Raw genomic sequence first — 26,190 nt, 5'->3', positions numbered from 1 at the left:
TAGGTTCACTACCAGTACTTCAAATCTACAGCAAAACAAATGGAGGTTCAAGGCTTTTCAAATGAGATTGGATTAGGATGTTTTGGGATGCTCTAAGTTTGGGGTAAAATGAAGGGGGTCATGTAACCTGTCTGAAGTCCTCCAAACAACAAGTCAGGATGACATGGCTGTCAAAGATTAAAGGAAAGTTCAGAAGGTTTTGTTGGGAAGAAAGTGCAAGGTGTTCATATTTGGAACCAATGCAGCAGCATTTGTCCTTACAGCAATTAGACTGTTCGTCTCCAAAATTTGCAGGAAGTGTGAAAGATAAGTTTAAACTGTCCATTTCATTTGAACACTGAATAGGGCTGATGTCTCATCTCACTGCAATTTTTTAACCTAGATACAAGGCCCATGTGATACACATTACCATGAAACGTACTATGAAAGAGAAAGGATTTCGAAGATGCACCTTAAACTCCTGTCACCAAACTGACTTAGAAATATATCACTGTTCTGTCACTGGGTCAAAATCCTGGAACTCATTGCTGAACAGCTCCACGCGCATATCCATTTTCCATGGAATCCAGCAGTTTTCCAGCATCTTCTGAAGGGCAACTGGGGATGGACAATAAGTGTTATTATAGCCAGTGATGTCCACACCCGGTGAACAAGTTAGACACAAAAAATCCGATGACGTTCTTTCAAGAGGAAGTGTGTTACCCTAGTCTCCTGCTTAATATCTTTCCCACAACAATCAAGATTACTTAAAAGGTGGAATCACAGACAAACCAGGTAGTGAAGGAGGCAGTTGGCACACTTTCCTTTACTGTCAGTGGACTGAATATAGAAGTTGGGACATTGTGTTAAGGCTGTACAGGATATGGATTAGTTTGTTTTTGGAATACTGTGTTCATGCCTGGGCTCCCTGCCATAGGAAAGTTGTTGTTAACTTGAAAGGGTGCAGAAGAGATTTACAAGGATGTTGCTAGGATTGGAGGGTTTGAGCTACAAGGAGAGGCTGAAGAGGCTGGGGCTATTTTCCCTGGAACATTGGAGGCTGAGGGGTGACCTGATAGAGGTTTATAAAATCATGAGGAGTATGGATAGGGTAAATAGGCAAGGTGGGGGAGCCAAAACTAGAGGGCATAGGTTCAAGGTGAGAGGGAAAAGATTTAAAAGGCATCTCACGGGCAACTTTTGCATGCAGAGGGTGTTGTGTGTATGGAATGAGTTGCTAGAGGAAGTGGAGGAGGCTGGAACAATTACAACATTTGAAAAGGCATCTGGATGGTACGTGAATAGGAAGGGTTTAGAGGGATATGGGCCAAATGCTGGCAAATGGGACTAGGTTTATTTAGGATACCTGGTCAGCATGGATGAGTTGGACTGAAGGTTCTGTTTCCATGCTGTCCAACTCTGTGACTATTATCTGATCATTTACTTCAATTTTGCTTGAGAATCTTTGATGTGTTCAGTTTCCAACAGTGGTCATCTGGAGCACTGACTGTTACAAGCTCACGAAAGGTGCTATATAAATGCAAGTTTTTAATCCTTTTATGATTTTTTAAAATATATCTAATCAAATATACCCTTCTGTTTCCTCAAAACATTATTGCTCACCAATTTCTATTTCTGGTTTCTACTAAAATAGAATCTGATTCGCCTCCACGTTATTTTGGACCCCCTCTCTATTTTGCTATTTCTTCAGGAGGGAGTTCTACATTCTTCAGAGCTTTCTTTGGAAAACTGATTTTTAAGATGCATCATTACTTTTGTATGGTTGGAATATGGCCCAGTCTGGTGGGTTTGGGTCAGGTTAAAATGAACAGGAGCAAAGAGCAGGAGAGAGAAATTTATAACCATGAAAACAATGGTTAAACTTAGCCTCCACTGATTGATACACTGGGGAAGCTCCAGATTTCTGTGTAGTCATTTTCTTATTGAAGTACAGTTCAACAATCACACTTGAACACCCTAGAAACTAGCTATAGTTGTCGACACTGGTTCAATTATCATGACAAATGTGAAGTCCTTCACAAGTAAACCAACAAGTTCCAACACGTACCAGACATTACAACTCTTAAAAAAAAAGGTTGGATTATGACTGTTATACATGATTAGACAGTTACTTTCTGTACTCAATAAATTTAGAGAAGTTTAACGTGGTATGGTAGGAATTTACAATTAAACAAATGGTTTTCGATTAAGTTGAGAGAACAGGACAAAAAGAGTCACCTACCAGCTCTAAAAAGGTAAATTCAGGACTGACCTCAGATCTCTCACCTAGAAAGGGCAAACGATACAGAGGGAGCAATGGAAGCAAAAACTCTAATTTAAAATGTAACCGAGTGCAGAAATGATAAAATGATAGGCTTATTCTGGTTGGGGGAATTATAATGATGGATGGTATATGGCAATCTAATTCAAGTTTGCTCTGTTTGCATAAATGAATATCTTGAGGACTCTCCTGCAGTTAGAACAACTACCCAATATCAGATTAAACAAGGTTTAAGTTGTTTAAGTTGTTTAAAGTTAACAAAAATCAGAAATTGCTGGGGAAACTCAGCAGGTCTGACAGCATCGGAGAGTAGAAATCAGACTTAATGTTTTGAGTCTGGTGACTCATCAGAATATTAACTAGTTCACTGGATCCAAAAAGTTAACTGCATTTTCTCTCCACAGATCCTGCATGACCTGCTGAGTTTCTCCAGCAATTGCTGATTTTGAGAGAGGTTCAAGGTCTGGATGACGAGTGAATGCAATATAGATCAGGTACCGAGCTGATATATTCTAATATCTATAGGCTAACTAGACAGTAGTTTAGACAAAACTTTTTTAATGCCTGGAACGCAGTGTCGAAAAGTATGATAACGCTAGCAGAACCAGATGCATACCTAACAAAAAAAGCTTTCAGGGATATGGGAAACCAAGGGTGAACTGAATTTGTTTTTGAAAAAGCTTGTATAGACTCAATGGATTCAATGATCTTCTTCTGTGTTGTGCTGTTCTAGGATCCTAGAAGGAGCCCAGACCTCTGGACCTAACACTGGGTTGATAACCAATGGAGAACTCTCAGTTCTGAAGAAGTGTCCTCACACTCAAAACATTCTCCGTTTCTCTCTCCACAGATACAACGGCAGGTGATGGCATAATGGTCATACCACAAGACCAGTAATCCAGAACCCCAGGCTCCCATGGGATGGGAATTCAAATCCCACCATGGAAGACAGTGAAAGTTCAATTTAAGCTTTTTGTTAAATAACCTGTAAATGAAGAAAGCTAACCTAATGGCAACCACTGCCAATTGCTGGAAAACCCATCTGGTTCACAAATGTCCTTTAGGGAAGGAAATCTGCCATCTTTACCTGGTCTGGTATACATGTGACTCCAGATCCACAGCAATGTGGTTGACTTATCTCCCTTTGGGCAATAACAAATTTACAAATAACCTGATGGGTTCCTCCAGTACTTTGTTTCATTATTCCAGATCTGCTGTAATTTGCTTTCAATGACATGATTTCCTCATCCATGGGGCATAAGAGAGCTCACGGGTTTAAATACAGAGTTGACACCGATATCTGGGCGGCACGGTGGCACAGTGGTTAGCACTGCTGCCTCACAGCGCCAGTGTTTCATTATTCCAGATCTGCTGTAATTTGCTTTCAATGACATGATTTCCTCATCCATGGGGCAGAAGAGAGCTCACGGGTTTAAATACAGAGTTGACACCGATATCTGACAGGAGATTCTAGTCACATCCTCCCCACCCTATTATGGTCCCAAAAGTGCATTCAAGAGTTTCAACTCTGAACAATGAACTATTTAGCAGGATATGCACAGTGAAATGAACATTAGAGGGCAAACGAAGGGTGCAAAAAGAACATAAGGGATGAGTTGTCAAGAGGAGAAAGTGAGGACTGCAGATGCTGGAGATCAGAGCTGAAAATGTGTTGCTGGAAAAGCGCAGGTCAGGCAGCATCCAGGGAACAGGAGAATCGACGTTTTGGGCATAAGCCTAAGAAGGGCTTATGCCCGAAACGTCGATTCTCCTGTTCCCTGGATGCTGCCTGACCTGCTGCGCTTTTCCAGCAACACATTTTCAGCTATGAGTTGTCAAGAGACAGGAAGGAATTGATCTGTCACTCACTAAACAAATTATTAAAACGATCTAACCACATAATCTGCTCCACCCAGTTTACCCTCTGCCAAAAAAATCTATAAATCGTATCGCTGTCATCCAGGCAAGATCAAACCACAATCTAAAAGAGATTAATTGAGTGAGCAGTATTTTGCTAAGCAGCCGATTAATACATTCCCATATCACAAGGACAGAGTTTGAACTCTGTTCTGTGTCCCCATTCAGTTTTAACGTTGGTGCCTTTCTGTAATGGACTTTCAACTGTTTACAAGGGTCTCACAATAGATGAGAAAACCACCTTGGACTGAAGGCCTTAAACTGCAGCAGCTTCTTTTAACTTGGATGTTAGAGGGTAAAAGGGATGGGCTAATCGGTATTTCAAATTCAAAAAAAAAATCTGATGTGAGATTTCAGCTCAAGGGCACAGATGTAAAAAAACACAAGACTGGTGACAAGGAAGTGGAAGGATATCAGTGAAGAATGTTAAAATGGAGTTGTGATATCAGCCATGATCTGACTGAATGCTGGAACAGCTCCAATAGCTGATTAACCCTCCAACCCAGTCCAACCAAAAAGGTTCACTGTGTTTCTTCAAAAATCTCCAGCACTTACTGTGTTTTGATCACCTGATGTTTATTAACCTCCATTATCAATGCAGCTTTCACTGGTTCTTGTGATGTAATGGTAGTGACCCTACCTGAGTCAGGAGGTTTGAGATCAAGTCCAACCTGCACCAGTGTGTCATCACATCTATGAACAGGTTTGTTAAAAGAGAAATGAAGGCAGATTTCAAATGTTTTTAGTTCTTCCATGGGATGTCAAGGCAACATTTGTTGCTAGTCCCTAAGTGTCCTCAAAGTGAGTGGCTTTTTTTTTCCATTTCAGAGGGTGCTTAAACATTAATCACATGGGTCTGAAGTCACATGGAGGCCAGACCAGGTAAGGGCAGCAGTTTCCGTCCCTAAAGGGTATGAGTGAACCAGATATATTTTTACAACAATGACAGTTGATATGATCACCATGACTGAGGTGATCTTAATTATTCTACATTTATGGATTTAAGTTAAATTCTGCCAAGTGCCAAAGTGGGATTTGAACCCATTACCCCCAGAACCTGAGCCTCAAGATTGCCTGTTCAGTGACATTGCCATGATGTCACTACCACTGATATTTTGCTGGCATGTGCTACGAGGAAATAGGGGTGAAATTTGGGCTTGAGAATTCCTCAAGTCTCCAGCAATGACTTATCGTTGACTTATAGAATCCCTACAGTGTGGAAACAGGCCATTTGGCCCAACATGTCCATACCAAACCTGAAGAGTATTCCACCCAGACCCATTCCCCCTGACTAATGCACCTAATCTACACATCCCTGAAGACTGGCTATTTAGCATGGCCAATTCACCTAACCTGCACACCTTTGGATTGTGGGAGGAAACTGGAGCACCCAGGGGAAATCCACGCGGATACAGGGAGAATGTCTGTGTGGAGTTTGCACAATCGCCAGAGGCTGGAATCGAACCCGGGCCTCTGGCCCTGTGAGGCAGCATTGCTAACCACTGAGCCACCGTGCTTGCCTGATGCAGAATGGTGGAAGACCTCCCAGATATAACTCCAATGTTTACCAAATATTGGCTGTTTCACACAAGTGGCATTGTGTCCACAATATAACTATGTATCTCCACTGTGTTGCTCACCTTTACTCCATGATGAATTTACAAGATCTCAGCGTACATAGACCTTTCTTCCATTCCTGTCAGGTATACTTCAGCACTCTAAACAACCAACATTAGATCCCATTCAATAATTAAAACCTTGAAAAGAAAACAAAGTGTAGAGAGACAGACAGGTTGGGATGTGTGTTACACGAAGCAGCAGCCAAGAACAAAGTAGACAAACTAACAGAATCACAGAATGTGTCCGATCGGCCCATCATGTCGGAGAGTTGCTGAACAAGCATTTTACCTAGTGCCATTCTCCTGCCTTCTGACCCTATCTCAGACTGTCATTCCTTTTCAAATCACCAACTAATTCCTATTTGAAATAACAGCTGCCTCCATCACGCTCTCATGCTACGGTCCGGACCCTCAACCGCTTGCTGTGTGAAGCAGCTTCTCCTTGAACTTCTTTCACTAATTCCTTTAATCTATGCCCTCTTATTCTCAATCTCAAGTGGGAACACTTTCTCCTTACTTGCTATGTCCGCCCCTCTGATTTGACTATACAAGATCAGACTTCCTCTCATGGGAGAACAGCCCACTGCATCTTCGTGACTTGAAGTTCTTCATCCCTGGAGCCACAGTCATAAACCTCCTCTGTACTCTCTCTAATGCCTCCAGAACTCTAACTCCAGCTTCACGTTGCATTCAACTGGCCAGTTCAGGTGTAAAACTGCATGCACGGCTGGATATGCTCTTTTTCAGATGGTGTGGGGGAAGCAGGCCTCAAATGCATTTGAAGTGTTAGATTTTATTACTGCAAGACTGTGGTTGCAAAGTTCACTGTCAAAACTGTTCTTTTCTTCAAATAGAAGAGAAACTGGCAAGGAACGTGGATTGTTAAAATCAAATCCTCCCGTCTTACTACTGCACCCAGCTGCGGGGATCAGCCCATTGCTGATCACACCAATACAGTGTAATCTCATTGAACAGGGTTGTCAATGCTCTGCAATACACTAACTCTGGCAGCATATTCGCCGTAATTGTGGTAATCTTGTGTGCGTAGTGCCAACACCAGAAATGCATTACAATCCTGTCCATCTTTCCAAAATACTGATGCTTTGGAAGGCAATCTCCCACTCCTACCTCCAGCATGGTACCTGTACCTGATCCGATAATATTTATCTTCGTTCGTGCAATGCAGGAACCAGATATGGGCACCATAGTGCTGAAAGATCAACTAAATATTTATTACATTTCCTGGTCTATACACATATTAGAATTGCAGACTTTTTAGTGTCTGGGTTAGTAACAAACTGTTTTTCCAACATACTCAAATGGCACAACTTAAGACAGAAACTGAGACCTTTATACCCTCAAGTCACACACTGATGCAGTGGCGATATATTACAAGCTTTACTGTAAACTGCCTCTAAGACAACAACATAACTCCAGGTTCACTGCAGTACAGCTGTTTCCTGCACGGTTTATTTTTAAACAACCTGTTCAAAAAATGTTATTACACACCTCTGAGGTGCAGGTGGGATTTGAACCCAGGCCACTTGGCCCAGAGGTAGGGAAATTACCACTGCACCATAAACACCCACTCACTTTGTTAAAAGGCCATCAATTTCCAATGATCAAGTAGAGCTAGATGTCCAAACTGCTTCTTTCAGTCATTATCAGGCATGTGCTTGATGGGGTTGTCTTAGTCAGAGAAGTACAGCACAGAAACAGGCCCTTCGGTCCAACTCATCCATGCCGACCAGATATCCTAACCTAATCTAGTCCCATTTGCCAGCACTTAGCCCATATCCCTCTAAACCCTTCCTATTCATATACCCATCCAGATGCCTTTGAAATGCTGTAATTGTACCGTACTCCACCACTTCCTCTGGCAGCTCATTCCATACACACACCACCCTCTGCATGAAAAAGTTTCCCTTTAGGTCCCTTTTAAATTTTTCCCCCTCACTCTAAACCCCAGCCCAGGAAAAAGACTTTGTTTATTAACCCTATCCACACTATTTTATAAACCTCGAAAAGGTGACCCCTCAGCCACCAACGCTGCAGGGAAAATAACTCCAGCCTATTCAGCATCCCCCATAGGTCAAACCCACCATGGCAACATCCTTGGAAATCTTTTCTGAACCCTTTCAAGTTTCACAACATCCTTCCAACAGGTGAGAAACCAGAATTGCACACAATATTCCAGTGGCCTAATCAATGTCCTGTACAGCCGCAACATGACCTCCCAACTCGTGTGGAAGAAAATTTGCCACCTTTTCCTGGTCAGGCCTACATGTAACTCCAGAGCCAATGAAACACAGCTGGCCTTTAACTTCCCTCTGAAACGACCGAGAGAGCCACTCTCTCGTGGGCGGCACAGTGGTTAGCACTGCTGCCTCACAGCACCCGAGACCCGGGTTCAATTCCCGCCTCAGCCGACGACTGTGTGGAGTTTGCACATTCTACCCGTGTCTGCGTGGGTTTCCTCCGGGTGCTCCGGTTTCCTCCCACAGTCCAAAGATGTGCAGGTCAGGTGAATTGGCCATGCTAAATTGCCCGTAGTGTTAGGTAAGGGGTAAATGTAAGGGTATGGGTGGGTTGCGCTTCAGCGGGTCGGTGTGGACTTGTTGGGCCGAAGGGCCTGTTTCCACACTGTAATGTAATCTAATCAATTTAAGGGCAGTAAAGGATTCTGGCCTTGTCAGCAATATCCATCTCCTACACAAGCCAATTGTTTTTAAGAAACAGCTGATCCTGAGATAATACCCTGGTCACATATCCACTGGGATCACAGATTTCCATCTCTACAACATTGTCCAGCTCTGCTCCTGCTTCAGCTCAGCTGCTGACGAAAAGCCCATCCAGGTTCTTGCTGCGGCTGGACTTGAACAGTCTCCAGCTCAGCTTCCCCCCCCCCCCCCCCAAAACAGTATCTTGAGTCAAAACACGTGGCACTGGAAAAGCACAGCCAGTCAGGCAGTATCCAGGGAGCAGGAGAATCAAAGTTTCGAGCATAAGCTCTTCATCAGGAAACGTCAATTTTCCTGCTCCTTGGATGCTGCCTGACCGGCTGTGCTTTTCCAGTAGCACACTTTTTGACTTTGATCTCCAGCATCTGCAGTCCTCAATTTCCCCCACAGTATCTTGGACATGTTCAGAATTTTACTGTTCTACTCCCGTTCTATTTGGTTTAAATCAGATTCTGGATGATCAATCACAAAAAATGCCTACAGTGTGGAAAGAGGCCATTTAGCCCGTCAGGTCTGCCCTGACCCTCTGAAGAGCATCCCATCCAGACTCAGCCCCCCATCCTATTCCTGTAACCCCACATTTACCATTGTTAATCCATCTTGCCTGCACATCCCTGGCCCTTCAGCCCAAACTGGTCCAGAATGATCATGGAACCCACATCATTCAGTTCTGCACACTGTGACATCAGCACACACACGCAGACTGTTCCACCTCCATTTCATTTTTAAAAAACACTGACCAATTCCACACACACACACACACACCACTGCCTGGTGTTGCTTTGATCTCTTAATGGCAGGACTCTTATCCAGCATTCACCATGGATCAGAATTTCAACCATTCCTCGGGTGTAGTGGCTTACGGCTGGAACACAGATGGTGTGGCTAGTATGTGGTGCTGCTGTTACAGCAATGCTGACATTGTCCCTCAGTTGTTTAGCTAATAGAGATGGTAATGTCTGCTTCGAGCTGTGAACAAGAAACCACTGGTCCCAAATTACCTGAATGGGGTATGCGCTTTTGTCACTTTACCTTTGTGCATGCACACTCCTTGCGTCATTTATACAATTCATGGCATTATAGAACATCAGAGGGTACAGTTTCAGAATGAAGGAGCACCAAATGAAGTTTGAGATGAGGAGGAATTTCTTCTTTCAGGGAGAAGAGAATTGTCGAAATTCCTTGCCACAGAGAGCGGGGAGGGTAGAACCCTTGCGTATTTTTAAGGCTCAGACAGGTAGTTTCTTGGTCAGTGGGGGAATCAAGGCTTCCAGCAAAATGGCAAGCAAGTGGACATGCAGAATGCCGGATCAGCCATGATCCTAATGAATAGCATAGCAGGCTCAAGGGGCTGAATGGCCTACTCCTGTTCTTTTTTATGGTCTATTAATAACCTCAGGGTATTGTAAACATTTAACAGCCAAGTACTTTAGGACTATAAATTATTCCTTCTACACAGGAAATTTAGCAATTTGCATACAATAAACTCAAACCACAATGAGATAATAATCTTTGTAGATGCTGATTCAAGGTTAACTGCTGGTCAGTGCACAGGGAGAACTCCCCTGTTCTAATAGCACCATGTGATAGTTAGAATCCCCAAAAGATGAAATGGTGAAGCATTTAATCCAAACAACCGCATTTCTAACAGATCATCTCTCCCCCAGTATGTCAATTAAGTATCAATTTAGATTATATGCGAGCCTGGACTGAGATTCAATTGAAGGCAAGAGTTTTGCAACCGAATGTTTGACACCTTAAAATGTTTGAGCAGAATACCTTCTATCCCAGTTAATATTTCATTTCAATAAATCTCCTGTCCAAGTCCAGGAAGAAGGCAGGGAGGGGAGAAGAATTAAAAGGAGATTCTCAAAGTATAGCTGCTACAAACCATCATTTATTTATTCTAAGTCAGTCACAGTCAACATATGATCTAGAATTATTAGCTAATCAAATACAGAGCAGTGGGGGAAGTTGGGAGACAAGAGGAAAGTATCACAATATTACAAAATACAGATGCATTGATTTGAGGGCGATTTAGTGATTTGGATCAGAAATTGGCCAGCTGAAAGAGGGTAGTGGCTGATGGGAAATATTCATCCTGGAGTTCAGTTACTAGTGGTGCACTGCAAGGACCTATTTTGGGTCCACCGTTTTTCGTTATTTTTATAAATGACCTAGACGAGGGCAGAAGGATGGGTTAGTAAACTTGCTGATGACACTAGGGTCAGTAGAATTGTGGATAGTGACGAAGGATGTTGTAGGTTAGAGAGACATAGATAAGCTGCAGAGCTGGGCTATGAGGTGACAAATAGAGTTTAATGCGGAAAAGCGTGAGGGGATTCAATTTAGAAGGAGTAACAGGAATGTAGAGTACTGGGCTAATGGTAAGATTCTTGGTAATGCAGATGAGCAGAGAGATCTCATTGTTCAGGTACACAGATCCTTGAAAGTTGCCACCAAGTTTGATAGGGTTATGAAGAAGGCGTACAATGTGTTAGCTTTTATTGGTACGGGGATGGAGTTTTGGAACCAGGAGGTTATGCTGCAGCTGTACAAAACTCTGGTACGGCCGCATTTGGAGTATTGCGTACAGTTCTGGTCACTGCATTATAGGAAGGATATGGAAGCTTTGGAAAGGGTGCAGAGGAGATTTACTAGGATGTTGCCTGGTATGGAGGGAAGGTGTTATGAGAAAAGGCTGAGGGACTTGAGGCTGTTTTCATTAGAGAAGGTGGTTGAGAGGTGACTTAAATTGAGACATAAGATAATCAGAGGGTTAGATAGGGTGGTTGAATGGTGACAGCCTTTTTTCCTCAGATGGCGATGGTTAGCACGAGGGGACATAGCTTTAAATTGAGGGATGATAGATATAGGACAGATGTCAGAGGTAGTTTCTTTACTCATAGTAGTGAGGCCATGGAATGCACTGCCTGCAACAGTGCTAGACTTGCCAACTTTAAGGGGATTTAAATGGTCATTGTATAGGTATATGAACGAGAATAGAATAGTGTAGGTTAGATGGGCTTCAGATTGATTCCACAGGTTGGCGCAACATCAAGGGCTGAGGGGCCTGTGCTGCGCTGTAATTTTCTATGTTCTAATATCATTGTGCTTTACAGCTAACTGGTACAATTCCAAATTGGGTCAAAATTTCTTTGTTAAAGCAGCAATAATCAAAAGGTGGTTTGTTCCAAATGTTCCTACACCTACGGAAATCTGTCAGGGATATTTTTAGTATTTCATACTTATGGAATTACTGGCAAAGATAGATTTCATTTGCAATAGTTCTGATGTTACATTCTTGAGCAAGGCACTAGTGAGAATACCATTTCAGAGGTGGTGCATCTGGCAATGTTAAACTGGAGTCCGTTCTGCCCATTAAAGTAGACTGAAAGGATCATTACACACATTATTCATACATATAACGTCAGAGCAGAAGCAGGCAATTCGGCCCCTCCTGTCTGCTGCACCATTCAATAAGATTACGGCTGATTTACTTATCTTCGGATTGACAATCCCATCCACCCTGATAGATTCTCATCAGGCAAGGTGATTGAAGGTGATCTACTTCCGACTTAAAAAACACAATCAATGAGCCTGCCACCAACACCTTTGCACCTAGAGATTTGTCACCCCACACCTCCACTAAATCGTTCAGGAATGCTTCCCTAGTGATTATAATTTCAACAAATTCCTCTGTTCATTCAACCCCCGATTTACTGAGAGGTTTCTTTCATCTTGTATTGGGAAGATTGAAGCAAAGTATTCATTAGATTAGCCATTTCTTTATTATTATGTATTCTTAACTCCCCATTCTCATCAACACTCACTTTACTCACTATAGCTATCAGAAAATCAAATAGTAACTCTTGCTATCAGTTTTTACATTTTTAGGTAGCTTCCTTTCATATTCTAATTCATTTGAGTCATACTCTGTCATTCTTTTATATTTTGACTAGTCATCGGATTTGTCACTCATCTTTTAGCAAGTTTGCAGATTACACCAAAATTGGAGATATAGTGAACAGCAAAGAAGGTTACCTCAGATTACAACAGGATCTTGATCAGATGGGCCAATGGGCTGAGAAGTGGAAAATAGAGTTTAATTCAGATAAATGTGAAGTGCTGCATTTTGGGAAAGCAAATCTTACCATTAAGTGTATAAGTCCTGCTAAGGTCTAGGGAGTGTTGCTCAACAAAGAGACCTTGGAGTGCAGGTTCATAGCTCCTTGAAAGTAGAGTCACAGGTGGATAGGATAGTGAAGGCGGCACTTGGTATGCTTTGCTTTATTGGTCAGAGCATTGAGTACAGGGGTTGGGAGGTCATGTTGCGGCTGTACAGGACATTGGTTAGGCTACTTTTGGAATATTGCATGCAATTCTGGTCTCCTTCCTATCAGAAAGATGTTGTGAAACTTGAAAAAGGTTCAGAAAAGATTTACAAGGACGTTGCCAGGGTTGGAGGATTTGAGCTGTAGGGAGAGGCTGAATAGGCTGAAGCTGTTTGCCCTGGAACGTTAGAGGCCGAGAGGTGACCTTATAGAGGTTTACAAAATTATGAGGGGCATGGATAGGATAAATAGGCAAAGCCTTTTCCCTGGGGTCGGGGAGTCCAGAACTAGAGGGCATAGGTTTAGGGTGAGAGGGGAAAGATATAAAAGAGACCTACGGGGCAACTTTTTCACACAGAGGGTGGTACGTGCATGAAATGAGCTGCCAGAGGAGTGGTGGAGGTTAGTACGATTGCAACATTTAAAAGGCACCTGAATGGGTATATGAATAGGAAGGGTTTGGAGGGATATGGGCCTGGTGCTGGCAGATGGGACAGATTGGGTTGGGATATCTGGTCAGCACGGACGGGTTGGACCGAAGGGTCTGTTTCCGTGTTGTACGTCTCTTTGCCTCTAATTATATGCATTTTTCTTAAATTTGACGTTTTCCTTAACTTCTTTAGTTAACCATGGATGGTGAGCATCTCCTTGGAAGTTTTCCTTATGCACCGGTCATGATTATTCTGAAATATCCCGTACCAATACTTTCCTGATCTTTCTCCTAGCCTTATATTCCCATTCACTTCAGCTAGCTCAGTTTACATGTCCACAACATTGCCCTTATTTATGTTTAAAGTACCAATCCTAGACCCACTCTTCTCCCTTCACTTCAAAAGAGAAGGAGATTAATTCTTTCAGTATCTCGGCCAATATTCCTCCATCAGCCAACTCCATGCACAAATGTACATTTACCTTGTTCCTTCAAGGGAATATATCATAAGCTACTTCATAAAAGTGTTACATCAGAATTTGACTCTGAGCCATATAAGATGATTTTAGAAGGATAAACCTTGGAAAAAGAGGTAGATTTTAAAGATCATCTGGCAGGACTAGAAAGATAGAGAAGTTTAAGAAAGGAATGCCAGATCTCCATGGACCCAAGGAGCTAAAGGCACAGTCACCAGTGGTGGAGTATAATTCATCGTTTTCTCACTCACTTTAAGGAACTTGATTATTTTGTAACGGAGGGTGGCTGATTGGAGGTCAGATTTCTGGTATTCTTAGCACAGACTGTTAGATTCTAAGAATTTGGTAAATATTACCTTTTCTTTAAAATTCTACTATTTAAACTCTTAGGCTTAACACAAGGCTCAACACGGTTCTTTGCAGAGTTTATTATGTGATCCCTTACATCGCTATTTGAGTATTAACCCTTTACTTATAATTATGGCTCATAGTTATGGCAGAAACCAAAAGTTGCACTCCACTTTGAGACATTGCAGTTGAGAGTACATGCTGAATCATATTGTCAGTCAGCTCTCAAGTCAAGTGAGATTTCCAAAGTGCACAATGTTTTTAAATTGTACTCCTGTTTAGTTTGTTTGGTCACAACGTAGCATTTGAAAAATATCTGCAAATTAAACCGGTGAGGAAATGATTTGTTTAAACTTGCACTGTCACATTTGCTAACCTGGGCAGCCAGTCACACAAAAGTGAGTCACAATACATTAAGAATTTTAATAAATGAGGCATAAAGAAACAATGGACAAAATGGTTAACTGACAGAGATCAGTATCATGAGCCACCTGGCTCACTAGCTAATTTGGAGCAGTTCCAGCCATGCATGTTGCAATGAATATTTGTGGGGAATTTTGTGGATTGCACCTCAGCCACAGCTATAGAAAACCCTAAAGATATCTTGCAACTGCACCAGCACAATGAGCAGTAACCTCACCTGAAAACTAGTGAGGGACAGCTTCTGACCAGGTATTTCTGAACTAATTGGGTGGGGGGGGGGGCAACGGTGCTACAATAATCAGGAATTGAATCATGGAGCAGCCTAATACGCAAGCAACAACTGGACAGACCAGATTTGCTGTTATTCCAGTCTTGTGAAATTTAGGCCACAGTGTTACTTACACTATCTTCCCAAGTGCACTCACTTTTTAAAGGATCTCTTCTGGACAGCTATTAAGTGATTCATCCATTTCCAAAAACTTCAAACTCACTAGTACTAAAATGGCCAATATCTAACACACTTTTGTTTCAAAGATTACTTGCTTGACTTCAACAATAAAGTAATTTCTAGCCCAGTTCATGTATTTGATCAAAAATCTCCCAGTGGCAAGTTACTCCCTGCTCCTTCCATTTAACTCCATTAAACCTACAATTCCCAATGTGGTGTATAAGAGTGAAGAACGCGCAATAATTCAGCATCTTGCATGACCTCCACAACCCTAAACAATTCATAGTGAACAACTTTTGAAATATGGTTACTGTTGCAATGGAGACAATCCCAACAGGTCAAATTTTTACTTATTCTCTTGTGGATCATGGGCATCACTGGCTGAGCCAGTGTTTATTGCCTGTCCCTAGTTGTCCTTGAGATGTAGTGAGCTTCCTTCTTCCTTCCACTGAAGTCTCTCTGATGTAGGTAGTACCGTAATGCCCTTACAGAGGATGTTCTAGGATTTTGACTCTGTGACACTGAAGGAATAGCAATATATTTCGGAGTCAGAACGGTGAGTGGCTTGGAGAGGAACCTATGGGTGGTGGTGTTCCAATGTATCTGCTGCTCCTGCTCTTCTAGATGGAAGTGGTTGTGGGTTTGGAAGGTGCTGAAGGGAATTTTGCACACAGTCCCACAGCAAGCACACTCAGTGAAATTTCGTGAGCGATTATGTACATACCTGGACATTATCCCTCCTCTCATGGAGACCTGGGATACAGGTCTATAAAAGACAACCATTAGGTGAAAGCCTAGTGGCATCATGATTAGGCTATTAATCCAGAAACTCAACTAATGTTTTGGAGACCACTGTGGCAGATAGTGGAATTTAAATTAAATTTAAAAATCTGGACTTAAGGACCTAATGATGACCATGAAACCATTGTCAGTTTTCAGGGAAAATCCAGCCAGTTCACTAACCTCTTTTAGGGAAGGTAGTCTGCCATCCTTACCTGGTCTGGCCTGGCCTGCATGTGACTCCAGACCCATAGCAATGTGGTTGACTCTTAACTATCCTCTGGACAACTAGGGATGGGCAATAAATGCTGACCTAGCCGGAGATGCCCATATTCCATTAGCGAACTACAAAAAAGAGCAATAGGGCCTTGAGAATTTTGAATAAATATCTTGTGGAAGAGCTAACACTTCAGGCAGTGCTACACTCCTTCAGTAGTGGTGTGTCAGCACATACCACATGCTCCAGTCTAGCGAATGAACCACCTAATCCAGAGAAATAAAATACACCTTGTGCTGCTGCTAATTAAAACATCGTTGGCCTTATTCTTATCTTGCCAAGAATTAGAACCTTAATTTTTTTTTAAAAAATTCAATAGTTTTATCAACTCCTTCAGCTGCTTGTCCTGTAGGTTCCCAGCTCCTGGCTCAGATTTAATCTAACCCAGAACGTGTACAGCCCACTATTCGGAAATTGAATCAATCGCCACTCCCAAATCCACGTTGGACTCAGCAGTAAACCTGGTCAATAATGGGGAGAGGGGAGGGGCAAAGGTTAGTTGGAACTCAGCACGTAGGCACCAAGAAACGTTGGGTTCTTACCTAGTACCTCAAACCCGATGACCTCTTCACCGTTAACACCAACATCAGTTGTTCCTGCCAGTGACTAACTGGGTTTGTACAAAAAGGGTATCACAACCGGTATCATTCAGGAGTCACAGGGGAATGCCTATGGAGCCAGAGGGGAACAAACACAGGAATAAACACACCAGTATTGAGGAAAATAGAGTAATTACATTCTGACACTAAAAATAAACTCCAGCATGGAAATAAACGCACTGCCAGCTTTGACCAGGGAAGCAGCCGCTGAGAGTAGGAACCAACCGTACAGCCAACAGAAAACTTCATTCTAACTTTGATAATCTGCATTTCTGTACCCCACACCCACTGTCAGGGTCTCCCAGTGTCTTAATTCAACACACAACTTTGCAGTGAGTCGCCTTTCAACGGCTCCTCCCTCCTATAAACAGTTCCCTTCCATACCAACTTTATCCAAAACAGCTCGGTCAGAGTCTCTCTGAATCATACTCCCAGGTAAACTAGGTCTTCAGAGCTGCTTCTCACTTAAATCCGGTGTTAAAAGACCAAAGCTGTGCCATTATTATCCAGACAGTGTCCCATTCCCCGCTGGAACAGAGTCGTTATAATTCCCACAAAACTTCGGGAAGTGGTGTGAGGAAGTGCTGAAAAGCCCCTTACCACAGATGGGACCACTCCTCTATGTGCTGTGCTGGGACAGTCTGTTTATGGTCAACAGCGCAGCTCCGGATTAAACCCAGTGTAGAGGCTCCACCTTCAGCCCAGTCTACATGGGAACCCCTCCCACAAACAGTCTTCACGATTAAAACTACACACTTTAGAACTTGTTTCATTTTCCTTTCCACCTCACAAACTCTCTGCTCCTCTTGCGTGTGTGTTTTAAACTAAAACATTTTAATCTTGTACACATAATGCAGAAATGATAAAGAAAACTGGTTTACCTTCCCAGAATTTAAAGTGAATTTAGATTCACAACAAATGATCTGACTTCTGCGGTTGGTGTACAATTCCGATTGTGAGGTCAGATGTGTAACCCAAATCACTATAAATCGATTGTTGTATTGTGAGGAGCTGTTGACATTTCTTATAAAAGTATAAAATTTAGATTTGAAGCTATGTTACTCTCTCGACACTGTGAGAGTGCCTTTAATGGATTGGGGGCGATCAGTTTTTCCACTAAAGACAACGATTAAAAAGACCATTTAGTCCCTCAGAATACTGCACTCCAGACTCTACTCCCCATTTCAGCATGCAATGCTCCAGAAGAAGTTTGCCTCCATGTAATATATGGCATGCATTTATATCCCATCTTCCATGATTCATGAAAATCCAGAAACTCTCCCCAGTCAGGGATGTGCTTTTGTAGCTGAGTCAATTTGTGCAACTGTCCTATTTCTGCATCCATTCCCCATTTCCTAATAGGATTTGGTCTGTCTGAATCTGGCTTCTTTTCCAACCCATGCAAATCAAATTTAAAATTGATATTCTGCATTCACCTTAATGTGTCTTGAGGAGACAAAGTTTCACCAGTTACCTCTCAGATTTGGCTCCAATGTAAGAATGTTCCTAAAAGCTAGAATTTACTTGCAAGTACTTTCTGTCTCTCTTTGCCTTAGCTGCCCAGCTGATGCAGCCAACTGCTGATACCTTATACTGGGAGGCTGGCCAGTGAGTGTCAGCAGGTGTTGACAATAGGGAGCATCACAGCCTCATGGTGTCCTGTTCCCCATAGATACTTACATGTTACTGGACATCAGCTTTCAACCCTCCTAGGCCCATAGTTATGCCAGACCAACAATTACCAAATGCAGATAAATTCCAATAGTTCATCACAAAGTAGGAACTTTTATCAGGAAGGGGGTTTGTCTGAAAGATTCAGTTCAACAGTGCATTTAACAACCAATATCTGTAAAACATAGGTTCAGCCTCAACTGGTGCTGTATCCAGTTCTGGCCAGTTCACTTTAGGAAGAATGTAAAGGCATGAGGAAGGGTGTGGATAAGATCGAGCATTGGTTGAAGTTGCTGGGACTGTGCACCTTGGAGAAGAGAAGATTAACAGGAGGCTTGACAGTGTTCATAACTGTGAGGAATCTGTTCAGAATAGATGGGGAGAAACTGTTTCCATTAGCAGAAAAGTACAGAACCAGAAGGTATGGGCCGTGTTCTGCATGGATTTCCTCCGGATGCTCTGGTTTCCTCCAGCAGTCCAAAGGTGTTCAAGTTGCATAGATTGGCCATGCTAAATTACCCATAGTGCCCAGGGATGTGCAGGTTAGAGGATTAAACTTGGGAAATGCAGGGTTGTGGGGATGGGGTGAGTCTGGGTGGGATGCTCTTTGGAGGGTATGGACCCCAATGGGTCTTCCACACAGTGGGGAATCTATGATTCTATAAAGTGATTGGCAGAAACTCTTTTTTACACGTTGTGTGCTTCACAGTGCTGTAGAAGAAGATTCAATCAGGGCCTTCTAAACACAACTTGGAAATTATCTGAAGGGAAGGTTTTGCAGGTCAGTGGGGAAAAGGCAGTAATATGGGGCTACTACTGACACAATGGATTGAATGGCCTTCTGTAAGTGGTCAATGATTTTATGAAAACACTTGGTGTACAGTACTGAACAGGTACTGGTCTCAGTTCAGACTTGCCCCTCAATCAGAGGTTCAAGGATTCAGAGATTTGAGCTCATAACTGAAGTTGACCATGCAGTGCAGTATTGAGGGATTGCATTGTTGGAGAGTGCCTTCTATCACACAAAATGGAGAACCGATCTGGTTTCTCTGGTATTATAAAACATCCCACAGCATTAGTCAAAGAATAACTGAGTGATTTCATAGAACATAGAACATAGAACAGTACAGCACACAACAGGCCCTTCAGCCCACGATGTTGTGCCGACCACTGATCCTCATGTATGCACCCTCAAATTTCTGTGACCATATGCATGTCCAGTAGTCTCTTAAATGTCCCCAATGATCTTGCTTCCACAACTGCTGCTGGCAATGCATTCCATGCTCTCACAACTCTCTGTGTAAAGAACCCGCCTCTGACATCCCCTCTATACTTTCCTCCAACCAGCTTAAAACTATGACCCCTCGTGTTAGTCATTTCTGCCCTGGGAAATAGTCTCTGGCTATCGACTCTATCTATGCCTCTTATAGATTTTTCTCTGATTTCTCCCTATAGCCTGGAATTGACACTGTCAAAGGAATGAATTGGTCACTATCTCTTGACTGACTTTGAGAATTTGCTGTGAGCAAATTGCATTACCCACATTGATCACACTCAAAGCGCTTGATTGATTACAAAATGCTTTGGTATATCCAAAGGTCATGAAAGGTCATTCTGTCTACAAATGCTTGCTGGAAATGGAGCAATCGCTTGCATTTTCTTTCCTTGGAGCATTAGTTGAGAGTTCTTCCTTCCTGTCTACAAGCTACTTTCACTTGTAAATATACTCACCAGGATTCATAGAACTCTATGAACAATAGTACTGGCCTGATCAGAAATCTTGTAAATAGGGCTTGGACATTTACTCACCTTGCAAAAATGACACAAAAATAGAGTACATTCAAGCAATCCAGCTGAGCTTGGGAGTCCACAGTACCTCATGATTTCTCCATGGCAACTCCAAATCACTCAGAATGAAATTACTCTCAAATCAGCACCCTTTTCTCCTGCAATATAAATTGGTATGCTCCTTTAGAAGTTTGGCATTCTTGCGCTTGTCCTGATGCATGAAATAAGAAAAGCTTCAGTAACAACTCTTCAGCAGGATGCACTTAAATCTTTCTTGAAAGCCCAAATGAGATTCGGTGCACAATTGATTATACATGTTTTCATCTAGATTTCACTAAAATTGAAAGAGGGAAAGTATATAGAGAATTGGTTTTAGTATAGTCGTGTGGCTATCACAGCAATCTGTGTTTACACCATTGTCCTTCGCCAGGAACTGTAAAGGTAGCATGTAAGAAGGCCTTTGCACAACAAATACACAGAGTTTTGTAAATTGCAACTTTGTGCAGTAGCAATTTCTCAACCATGTTCAGCCTGATTAAACTGCTGAAGTGATGTGGTAAGATACATAACAGAAATGAGCAGGCAGTGAAATTATTAAAGGTTTCCTCTGCTCTTGTGAATTCAAGGAATGTGCACTCATAGCTGAAAATATGAGTTTGACTACTTTTTCAGGAAGACTAGAAAAACAGACTATTATTCAACTGGAGTGAGGCTACAGTGGGCTGTAGTATGGTTGGGGCGGCACGGTGGCCTCATAGAGCCAGGAACCCGTGTTTGATTCCTGCCTTGGGAGACTGTCTGTGTGGAGTTTGCACATTTTCCTTGTGTCTGCGTGGGTTTCCTCCCACAATCCAGAGGTGTGCAGGTTAGGTGAATTGGCTATGCTAAATCACCCATAGTGTTCAGGGATGTGTAGGTGAGGTGTATTAGTCTGGGATAAATGTCTGGGTGGGTTACTCTTTGGAGAGTCAGTGTGGACTTGTTGAGCCAAAGTGCGGATTTCCACACTGTAGGGATTCTTATATAGTACAGGGAGATCTGGGTGTCTTTGTATAGAAATGGCAAAATATTATTTTGCAGACAGAACAAGTAATTGGGAAGGAAAATTGATGTTTAATGGAATGGAGTAGTTAAGTGGAGTAGATGTACAAAGCATTGCTGAGATCACACTGACAGTACTACATACAGTTTTAGTCTCCTTGGTTAAGGAGTGATAGACTGCCATTGGAAGCAGTTCAGAGAAGGTTTATTTGCCCCTGGGATGAAGGAATATCTTTTGTTGAAAGTTTGAGCAAGTTGGTCTTATACAAACTGGAAAAAGAAGTGTGAGAAGGGATCTTATGGAAACATATAAGATTTTGAGGGGTTGGACAGAGATAAACTGAGCGAACATTTCTTCTTAAGAAGAATCTAGAGCTAGGGAGCAGAATTGTAAAATAACAAGTCTCCTATTTAGCACTTGAGAAAGTGATTAGTCTACGGAATTCTCTTCCCTAGGGAGAAGTGGGTCCTGGGTCATTGAATATATTCAGGACAGAATTGACAAATCTTTCATTGACTAAAGAGCCAAGAGTTATGAAGGACAAGAAGTTCTGCTACAGGGTGTGTATAAATAAAGGGGAATTCTAAGGGTCTATGAAATTAAGTTGAACAAAAGCCATTACCAGTTCAGCCATGACTTTCTCAAATGATGGAGCATCCTTGAGGGTCTAAATAGCTCCTAATTCTTATAATCTTATTTAGTGTTGGGCACTGCACCTCAGGAAGGGTACACTGATCTTGGACAGGGAACATGAAGATTGGTCAGGATGAGTCAAGGCCTGAAAGAGTTAAATTATGAAGAGACATTGCATAAACTAGGCTTTCATTTCCTTGGGTGTAAAAGAAAACGCAGGGTGACACTGAAAGGATAGGGGCGTGGGTCTGAGTGGGATGGTCTTCAGAAGGTTGGTGTGTGCTCAATTGACTGAATGGCCTGCTTCCACATTGTTGGGATTCTATATCATCTCTCCTTCCTGCAGTAATTGACTCCTTAATTAATAGTGCAACACAACCACCCGTTTTACACTCTCCTCTGTCTCGCCTAAAGATCCAATACCCCAGAATGTTGAATTGCCAGTCCTGCCCTTCACTCAACTATGTTTCTCTAAAGGCAACAATATCCTGTTTCCAAGTGTCAGTCCACACTATTCTGCACTATTTTCCTGATCTTTCTGGACTGTCTGATGGTCACCCATTCCCTTCTTTCCTCTGAACTCTGGAGCTGTGGTGTGACCACTTCAGTTACGTGCTATCCATGTCACTCTCAGCCTCTCGATGTGCCAAGTGTCCCCAACCATGGTCAAGCTCTGAGACCCGGAGCTTCAGCTTCTGTAGCTGGGAGCATTTAGAACATAGAACAATACAACGCAGAACAGGCCCTTTGGCCCTCGATGCTCCCTCGTCCTCCTACACTATCCCATCATCATCCATGTGCTTATCCAAGGATTGTTTAAATCTCCCTAATGTGGCTGAGTTGACTACGTTGGCAGGCAGGGCATTCCACGCCCTCACCACTCTCTGAGTAAAGAACCTGCCTCTGACATCTGTCTTAAATCTATCACCCTTCAATTTGTAGTTATGCCCCTTCGTACAAACTGATGTCATCATCTTAGGAAAAAGACTTTCACTAACTTCTTGCACAAGCGGTAATCTGGAGATCACTGGCAGCTTCCAGCACTCCACACAATCCTCTCGGTTGGCCTCTCCTGACATCTCTTACATTTACAATGGATGCCTTACACTAGAATTATTATTAGGCTTATTTTTATTAGACATCCTTCTTCATCAAGGTCAGGAAAAAGTTAATTGTAACTAAGATCCCACAGCTCTAATTCTGTGGGATAAGAAAGCCTTAACCAATCATTGTCAGGTGCCCAGTACTCAATTTATTTGATGATGTTGTTTACTGTTTAACAAGTAGTGACATGTGATACTTAAATCACTCTGAGATGACAAATAGAGCCAATGTTTGACATGACCTCCAAAACTCCAGTATACTCTCAAGGTGACAAGAGTTTCAGACTGGATTATGTGTTCAAGAAGCCTTCAAAAATGAGATAACAAGAATCCAGAGACAGTATGTTCCTGTAAGGGGAAAGGGCAAAGCTGGTAGGTGTGGGGAATGCTGGATGACTGGAGAAATTGAGGTTTTGGTCAAGGAAAAGAAGGAAGCGTATATCAGATGTTATGAAGGTATAAGGGGTACTGTACCTTTAAGAGAGTTAAAAGCCAGCAGAACCAAGTGTTCTGAACAAGGTAACAATGTAACATTTGGTTGAACAACTAGAGTAGCTGGGTTGCTTGGAGACAAAAAATTTCAAATTTGGTCAATCAGTTTAAATTATGCCCCAAAATACCAAACTCCAATCAATTTTGAATTTAGTATTTTGACAATATTTACACTAATGAAACGATCCAATGCTTTGGGGTATAAAACCAAAACAAAATTGAACAGTTGGAGGAGAACTACCAACAGATGTAGACTGCTGGTAAGAACTCTCTGAGAGGTACCTATCCAGTGAAGGGGTTTGTACAGCCGAAACAACCTGGAGAGCAAATCTACAGAGAAAAATACAAAGAGAAGACTCAACAGCTGGCTGCTTTTGAAGTTTGTATTCTTCAGTAAATCTTAGTTGGGGGTTTTAATCAGCTAGTATTGTAGAGGGGGAGGTAGAAGATAGGTTAGAGAAAGGAGTTGTAAGTAGTTGTTAATTAATTATTCTCTGTTAGACTTTTAAAAAAATTAAAGTTGTTAATTTTTACTTTGAATAATGACTTTTGGGATAGTTCTTTTGCCTCTTGAATTTTCACAGTTTAAAGCACAGGGTGGATCTTTTGTGTGTGTCAGGTTTAAATTAGCAGAGGGGTTTACCCCGGTATAGAGAGCAGAGATCGAGTGAATCCTTAGAGTGCAAAGACATAAGTAGTATACTTGAGAGGGAAATCAGGAGGGTAAAAAGGTGACATGAGATAGCTTTATAGGGTTAAGGAGAATCTAAAGGTAACCAGGGTGAAAATAGGACCCCTCAATGACCCCTCAAAGCACCCGATGTGTGGAACCGCAGGAGATGGGTGAGATACTAAATGTGTATTTTGCATCAGTATTTACGGTGGAGAAGGACATGGAAGATATAGAATGTGGGGAAGTAGTTGGTGACATCTTAAACAATGTCCATATTACAGAGGAGATGGTGCTGGATGTCTTAAAATGCATAAAGTTGGTTAAGCTCCCCCCCCCGGACCTGATCAGGTGTACCCTAGAACTCTGTGGGAATCTAGGGAAGTGATTGCTGGGCCTCTTAGTGAGATTTTTGTGTCATCGATAGTCACGGGTGAGGTGCCAGAAGATTGGAGGTTGGCTAACGTGGTGTCACTGTTTAAGAAAAGTGGTAAGGACAAGCCAAGCAACTATAAACCAGTGAGCCTGACGTCAGTGGTGGGCAAGTTGTTGAAGGGAATCCTGAGAGACAGGATTTAGATGTATTTGGAAAGGCAAGGACTAATTCGGGATAGTCAACATGGCTTTGTGCATGGGAAATCATGTCTCACTAATTTGATTGAGCTTTTTGAAGAAGGAACAGAGGATTGAGGGAAATGTGGTGGGTCTGATGTATATGGATTTCAGTAAGGCATTCAACAAGATTCCCCATGTGAGACTGATTAGCAAGGTTAGAGCTCATGGAATACAGGGAGAACGAGCCATTTGGATACAGAACTGGCTCAAAGGTAGAAGACAGAGGATGGTGGCGGAGGGTTGTTTTCAGACTGGAGGCCTGTGACCAATGGTGTACCACAGGGATCGGTACTGGGTCCACTGCTTTTCGTCACTTATATAAATTACTTGCATGTGAACATAGAAGGTATAGTTAGTAAGTTTGCAGATGACACCAAAATTGGAGGTGTAGTGGACAGCGAAGAAGGTTACCTCAGAGTACAGCTGGATCTTGATAAGATGTTCGAGGAGAAAGTGAGGACTGCAGATGCTGAAGATCAGAGTTGAAAATGTGTTGCTGGAAAAGCGCAGCAGGTCAGGCAGCATCCAAGGAACAGGAGAATCGACATTTCGGGCATAAGCCCTTCTTCAGGAATGAGGAAAGTGTGCCCAGCAGGCTAAGATAAAAGGTAGGGAGGAGGGACTTGGGGGAGGGGCTTTGGAAATGCGATAGGTGGAAGGAGAACACCTCTGGGACACCCACCCTCACCTTGACCTCCTTCCACCTATCGCATTTCCAAAGCCCCTCCCCCAAGTCCCTCCTCCCTACCTTTTATCTTGGCCTGCTGAGCACACTTTCCTCATTCTTGATAAGATGTGCCAATCGGCTGAGGAGTGCCAGATGGAATTTAATTTAGATGAATGTGAGATGCTGCATTTTGGAAAGGCAAATCAGGGCAGGAATTATACACTTAATGGTAAGGTCCTAGGGAGTGTTGCTGAACAAAGAAACCTTGGAGTGCAGGTTCATAGTTTCTTGAAAGTGCAGACGCAGGTAGATAGGATAGTGAAGAAGGCGTTTGGTATACTTTCCTATATTGGTCAGAGCATTGAGTGTAGGAGTTGGGAGGACAAGTTGTGGCTGTACAGGATATTGGTTAGGCCACTTTTGGAATATTGCATGCAATTCTGGTCTCCCTGGTATAGGAAGGATGTTGTGAAACTTGAAAGGGATCAGAAAAGATTTACAAGGATGTTGCCAGGTTTGGAGGATTTGAGCTATAGGGAGAGGCTGAATATGCTGGAGCTGTTTTCCCTTCAGGGTCGGAGGCTGAGGGATGACCTTATAGAGGTTTATAAAATCAAGAGGGGCATGGATAGGCTTAAAAGACAAGGTCTTTCCCTGGAGTGATATTAAAAGGTCATTTTTGTAATAAAATAATGCGACACCTTAGTACCAATCACTGGTGACTGATGGAGTACAGATTTGCCACCAAGCCTCCTCCCTTAGCTAGTCTAAGGGGCTGTTCAGTCTGTAGTATGTGTGGGGAGGATGGACCACAGCTTAGTTTCAGGTTAGAAGAGACTTTTGCCTTCAATGTAATT

At 42.5% G+C, this 26,190-nt stretch overlaps 1 protein-coding gene across 1 annotated transcript in view; it reads right to left on the bottom strand.

Moving 5' to 3' along the window:
• Positions 1 to 17,350, bottom strand: part of sgms2a (sphingomyelin synthase 2a) — a 73,056-nt gene extending 55,706 nt beyond the window's left edge. Inside the window, exons 1-2 of the mRNA XM_043673961.1 lie at positions 17,253 to 17,350; positions 16,596 to 16,722 (exon numbers count right to left, since the gene is read on the bottom strand). The gene's annotated coding sequence lies outside the window, so the exon portion shown is untranslated. The remainder of the gene's footprint in view (positions 1 to 16,595; positions 16,723 to 17,252) is intronic.
• Between the last annotated feature and the right edge of the window lie 8,840 nt (positions 17,351 to 26,190).

Source organism: Chiloscyllium plagiosum, chromosome 32 (genome assembly GCF_004010195.1).
Source record: "Chiloscyllium plagiosum isolate BGI_BamShark_2017 chromosome 32, ASM401019v2, whole genome shotgun sequence".
NCBI classification, from domain to species: Eukaryota; Metazoa; Chordata; class Chondrichthyes; order Orectolobiformes; family Hemiscylliidae; genus Chiloscyllium; species Chiloscyllium plagiosum.
Note: the sequence above shows the minus strand (reverse complement) of the source record. Positions and strands in the feature narration are given on the sequence as shown.